Source organism: Monopterus albus, unplaced genomic scaffold (genome assembly GCF_001952655.1).
Source record: "Monopterus albus unplaced genomic scaffold, M_albus_1.0 scaffold191.1, whole genome shotgun sequence".
Taxonomy (NCBI): domain Eukaryota; kingdom Metazoa; phylum Chordata; class Actinopteri; order Synbranchiformes; family Synbranchidae; genus Monopterus; species Monopterus albus.
In genome coordinates, this window is record NW_018128071.1 from 465,979 (window position 1) to 472,468 (window position 6,490).

Below are 6,490 nucleotides of genomic sequence, written 5' to 3' on the forward strand. Positions count from 1 at the left end.
TGAGAAAAGCTAGAAAGAACTGGCAAGGGAGTGAACGAAGAGCAGGGACTAAATAGGGAGAAACTAATCAGGTGCAGCTGGTGACAAGCAGGTGTAGAGGATAGCGTAATCAGGTAAAGGGAGAGAAAACAGAGTGAGGGGAGTGAGAAAGGAGGTGCAACCGGGCAAACCTGACACATCCCATAACATTTGTTAGTATATCAGGTTCGTTTTACTTTCTCACATGATCTGAAACGTAATCTAGCAAATTTACCAGAAAACCGAGAGCTTGCCTTGTTGTATTATCAGCAGCCAAATTTAACTGTTAATATTACATTCCCACAATGTTACTTCTCTACACAACTACTACTACTCTCATACCATCTCAAAACATTAAACAATATTTTAGTATCTCTTTACTATCTCAGCTGATCCAAAATGTAGTGTTAATCTAATGTTAACACAGACGCAGGCTGTCAGCACTCAGTTCAACAGTGAGCCAAACCTAGCCTTCCCTGTCATATATCTGTAGTTTTGCTGATAATACTCCAGCAGTGTTAAGTGTTTCAAACTGTCTCAGTATGTCAGTATCTCTCTCTTTTTTTTTCTTCTCAAGGTTAAGTTAACTGTTAGCACAATGTTAACTGGCTTTAGCAGTGAGCCAAATGCAGCCTAGGTTAATGCTAGTTGTTAAACACTGGTGACTAGTTCCAGGTCTCATACCATGCCATAACATTTGATAGCATGTCAATACCTCTTCATATTTTAAGTTTATCTAATTATGTTAACAGAATACGGGGAGCTTGTGTTATTGGCAGCTGGCTAACTGCAGCACTCAGGCCATAAACCATAGCTAATGAGCTGTTAACAATGGTATGTGTCTCCCACAATCTCAGTGTTAGCTAAATACTAAATACTACTACTAATAATAATACTAAATACTAATTATATAAACAGTGTGTTAGGTATTTTCAGTCAGATAGACATTGGTCAGGTACTTGTATTAGAAATGTTTAGTGGAGTCAGGATGTCTAGTTTAGGCTGTTAAATGCTTAGTCATGCTCATGAGTTTTTGCAGGATGCTTATGGTCAAGGATAACTAGATAGAAAGTTTGACTGTCAGCAGACAGGATAATTATTATTATTATTATGATGTGTATAACTGTAATCGTAATCATAATATTTTCTTATGTTTAATGTCATGACATGTCACTAGATGTCATTTCAGAATGTTTTTAGATACACACCACAATCAACAGACACACACACATTGATTTGCTTCATGTTTTGACTACTGCTATGGTCAGCTGCAAAGCTGGCACCAGGGACACGTCATGGTTGACGTTCCTGTGTAGTATAGGGCTAGCCCAACCGAAGAGATAAATGTATAGGCCTGTTGTAGTTCAGGGTCTTTCATCTTTCAGCTGCCTGCGTGCATGTTGGAGGTGGAAGATACCTGAGCGTGTAATGTTAATTTTTACCTGTGTTCATGGAATAGATCAGCACTGTTTTGTAGTTACTTGGACTGCCTCGTCTCTTAGAGTTAGCATGGTATCAAGAACTGGGTCTTACAAGTGTAAAGACACTCCAGGTTCCAATTTACATCTAAAACCTATGCACTCCAGCATATTTATTGCCAACAGTCAACTTTAGCGAACACACTCCTATCACTCAAAAGTCCATGATGAGAACAGGCAGTACATTTTCATGATTTGACATGGTTTTATTGTCTTGACCCGACATGCACACAGCAGTTCAGAGCAGAGAATATTCCATATTTTGCCATGATTTTGAAAGCTAATTTTATATACTTGGCAATCTTTTTAATCGTTCAAATTTGTCTGGGTGGTTAATAACATCTTCCTGTGATGTGACAAACTTAGAACTTATTTATTTATACTTTACCCTAACTTCAATAAAGATGGAATGTGTGAGCACTTTAAGTTAAAAATAAAATAAAAAAAATGCATATTTATTATTTAGTAAAGGGTTTTTTTTTCATTTTTTAAATATCATGATAAATATTGTATTGTGGACTTTTTATTGTGGCAATATTGTACCATGACTTGTTGGTATCATTACATCCCTACTAATATTTAGTATATACCTCTGTCTATACATGTGTGGGCTGCCTTCCAGTGTATACGACAGTGCTTTGGGTCGTCAGCTGAGTTTTTAATTGACACAAAAGCTTGTCTCCCTCCAATGAACTGTGAAGTGCAGCAATTATTTTTACTGGGGTCTGATGGCTCATGAATGGGTGTGAAGATAATGGCTGGGCTATGATAGGTAGGCTTTCCCATGCTCACCTTGGGGTCTCCTTAAAGAGCTTCCACATTATTACAGCAGGAAATGGAAAATGCTTTTCACAGTGTGACTGAAGAAAATGCAGATTACAAGAGTTACAAAATGAAAATAAATTCACTATGAGCTGCTGCACACTCTGGCACTAATGTTAACTTTATAAAGTCCTCAGGAATGACACTCACTTTTCAGTGGGTAGAGATGTACCACTTGTATGTGCCCTCGTTTTGTGAAAATTAAATTTAATGAGTACTGGGGCATCTCTGGGGATGTGAATTGCAGTAAATGGAGAAGCAATGCCAGCAGTCCTAATCTGCAATACAGATCCTGTATGTTTGGCAGTTGAGCTTTAGTAGGCCCTACTGGTACAGCACATTTGAATGGTCATGTAGTTAATACAGCCAGTATGCTTAACAATGGAAAAAAGCACAATGTTACAGACACAGAATTCCTCATCAGCTGCCAGTAGACAATAACGTGAAATGTTCAACAATCAAAAATTTATCAATTCGAGGCAAAGAAGCACTGAATTTTAGTCTCTGGTGTGGCTCAATCTGCGAACACACCGGCTCATCCATTTTTCAAACTTTCCACCTCTAGACTTTCTCAATAAAGTTAAATATTTTTAAAATTTTGTACTTGTCCATAGTTTTGTTTATGACCAATTAGGCTACCTGTAATAGTAATGACATTCCCATGATGCTGAGCTATGTGCTGTGCTTAGTGCTAATTAGCAAATGCTAGCATGCTCACAAAAAATATAGTAGCCTACAGCTGCTAAACATCAGAATGCAATGTTGCAAATTTAGTGTTACAGTGGGGTGTCACGTGCGCGACCTCGGTGACGTGCGTGTGCCGTCCTGGGACGCTGACGCTGACGCACTCCTCCAATATATCAGTATTAGCTTGTCTCGCCCTGCTGTAAGCACAACATAATAAATTATAAATGTGAACCACTATCTAAAAGTCCCAAAGCACATTTTATTATCAAACAGACTGTATTTTACATGAATTACCAACCTATCAGAGGACCGGGACGGGCAGGTGACTAGACAGGTGAACAGCAAGAACCAGAGGACAGGAAGGTGGCAGGCAGCAGGTGAGATGACAGGAGAGACACAGTAACCAGGAGGATCAGTGGACTAGGATGACAGGTAAGTAGACAGGCAAGCATCAGGAACCAGGAGGATCGCCAGAGGTAATCATGGCAGGAACCAGTAACCAGAGGACAGGGCTGGTGAGCAAGGTAGCACTCACAGTCAGGTAAGCATGGCATCACTCGCCGTCAGGCAAACAGAGTAGATCCTCGGAGATAATCAAGGCAGGGAAGATTGCCAACGTGTATGCCCGCATCAAACATAAGAAAAATTTAATCTCGCTGACATTGTCACCCGTCAATATGTTGAATCTCCATTAACATAGTCACCCTCACCATATGATTGTCAATATGTTACATAACCCTATGAACTGTCAGGGATCTGGCGACGAAGGAGTATCTGCCAGTGCTTTAAATAGGGAAGGATAAGTAGCGGGGATGAGCTTCAGCTGTGCGCTACACCCGGGAGTGAATTAGCAGGTGAATGCCTTTCAGCTGTGTTGCTGAGCCTGGAGGATGAGATAACAGGAGAGAGAAAGGGGAAGAGAGGCAGGTTGCGCCGAGTGGACCTGACATTTAGTGATTGTCTTGATAGATTTGGCAACTTTAAAGGGCAGACACACCATGCCAACATGAAAGAACTAGCAGTACTGGAGACTGACCGCTTTGTCTGGGCCAATTGGGTTGAAAAAGTGGCACTTGAACACACCACACAGACTACAGCCAATGGTCAACTAGCATGTACATTCTGCACCTGAGTGACAGAAATGATTCCCCCTACCTTCAGGTGACAGTATCTGTATTTGCCATTCAGAAAGGGAAAGAAGATGACCTAGACTGAGGAAATACAAGCATAAACAATCCAGCTCTTGTTAACCCTTGTGCTCTGTTTAAATGTACTTTGCGCCCCCTATGGTTTGGGGTCCCTCAGACCCCAGCATCTTTATTTGTAACTCCACATAATCCAAGATGTTTTATTCTTAAACAGTGCAAAAACCTAGCAGTGATCCACCAATGTTAAAATTTGCCCTTTACCTTTTTTTAGATTACACAACACCTGTTTAGGGTCACTATACACTACTTCTGTTAGCGGGACATTTTGTCCCGTACAATTGTCTGGATTCATAAATCCACATCTACAAGATTTTTTCCCTCCTGCTCACTTCTACTAGGCTCACACAGCTCTCTGGCTGAGAGAGACAGGCAAACACTCTAACCCCCATTCTCCAAGCAGCCCACAAAGGGTGCAATTCACACCGACCAGCACCAAATTTACAATGAATGCAGCGATCACAGCTGTTTGTGTGTGTGTTGTTTGTGTGTGATTTGAGTCAGTATCACTCAGACACACTTTTAGTTGCGTGGGGGATGACCTACCTGTCACGTGCGCGACCTTGGTGACGTGCGTGTGCCGTCCTGGGACGCTGACGCACTCCTCCAATATATCAGTATTAGCTTGTCTCGCCCTGCGGTTAACACAACATAATAAATTATAAATGTGAACAACTATCTAACACTCCCAAAGCACATTTTATTATCAAACAGACTGTATTTTACATGAATTACCGACCTGTGACCGGCGGTGCCATTCATGAAAAGCGTCACATGATTATTTGTAGCTAATACAATATCCCCTTATAATTGGGGATATTTCTGATGCAAAATTGGAAATGGCACTGCCATTCTCTGCTGTTGGTCTTTTGGTTGTGGAAAAAGAAAGGAGGTCATGGAGGGAGAAACTACACTAAATGTGTGAAACCATGGATACTACAAAAACCTGAAGAGGTATTCCCTGAACTGTTTTCTTCTTGTGCATTGATTCGCTAAGCTAAACATCCAATCAGAGTGGTCTCTCTTACCAACGAGGCCCAATGGGCCAACATCTATTCATCATGTTGAATCACTGGAAAAACTGCCAGCAGGGTCTGAATAGTGCCAATGATGTGGGACACACCAGGAAGATGAGCCCCAATAGATGCTCACCGATGGCCTGACGGTGGCCTATGGCTGGCAGTCGCCTTGGCATATCAGATCCATTAGATGTTATGTATTAATTTAGTTTTATTGCCCTTAAGTAGCCTAAAAATTAATATGGCAAACTTAATATAATAAATATATAATTATGGTAATTTAAAAACTCAGTTAAGGTTAAAGAAATATTGCGGTATAATTTTTTTAAAAAGCTACCATAATTGCTGGACACAAACTTACTTGAGGAACCTTTGACAGACTGCTGTTTCCTGTTCCTGAAGTAACCATACTCATTTCCTGTTTTCTGTGCCTGCAGCATGTTGTGCTCACTTCCAGATTGTTTAGGAAGTAAGATCACTATTTTCTGGGTTTATCTGAATTTTACGACTGATAACACTACAGAAGTTCTTGCTAATTACCAAATTTAATTTGCTACTTCAGGTCAGCCAGCTTAGAAGCTAGCTAAGCTAGTAGCTTAGTTGAGAGCAATGGCTCCCCCCCTTTCTCTCCTTCTTTCTCTTGCTCAGAATGTCACATGTTCAGTTATTCCTCTGCCTCCTTTAGCGATAATGGTACTTGTACTAAAGGTCAGATGTTAGCAGCATTTGAGGCGACTCACAGATTTGGAAGCACGGCTCCGCACCATGGAGAACAGGCCAGCTAGCTATGCCCATGTAGCCAGTGTGAAGCCTCCTAGACATAGCGCTGCCAAAGTTAGCCGCCCCCCAGAGCTTCCGAGCAGCCGGGATCTCAGCCAGGTGACTGGGTGACAGTTGCAAGAATCGTAGCTCAAAACGAATGCCCATGGTGCATCACCTGCCTGTTCATGTTTCAAATCAGTTTTCCCCACTCAGCGACATACCCGCAGAGATGACAACTCTGGTAATTAGAGACTCCATAGTCAGAAACATGAAGCTAGGGTCACCAGCGGCCATAGTCAAATGTATTCCTGGGGCCAGAGCAGGTGACATCGAATCCTATTTGAAGCTGCCGACTAAGGATAAGCGTAAATACAGTAAGGTCCATTCATGTCAGCGCTAACGTTGGTGCATGCTCAGCCCATTGCTCTTCACACTGCTGACCCACGACTGTCTGCCAACCTACAGCACCAACCACATTGTCAAGTCTACATATGACATA

General features: G+C 41.5%; 1 long non-coding RNA gene across 1 annotated transcript; it reads right to left on the reverse strand.

Annotated features, from left to right (window-relative positions):
- Positions 1 to 3,107: 3,107 nt before the first annotated feature.
- On the reverse strand, positions 3,108 to 4,987 carry LOC109970158 (uncharacterized). Its single transcript, XR_002276378.1, has 2 exons — positions 4,950 to 4,987; positions 3,108 to 3,199 (listed from the first exon to the last, which is right to left on the reverse strand). It is a non-coding gene; the product is annotated as an uncharacterized LOC109970158 (long non-coding RNA).
- Positions 4,988 to 6,490: the final 1,503 nt, after the last annotated feature.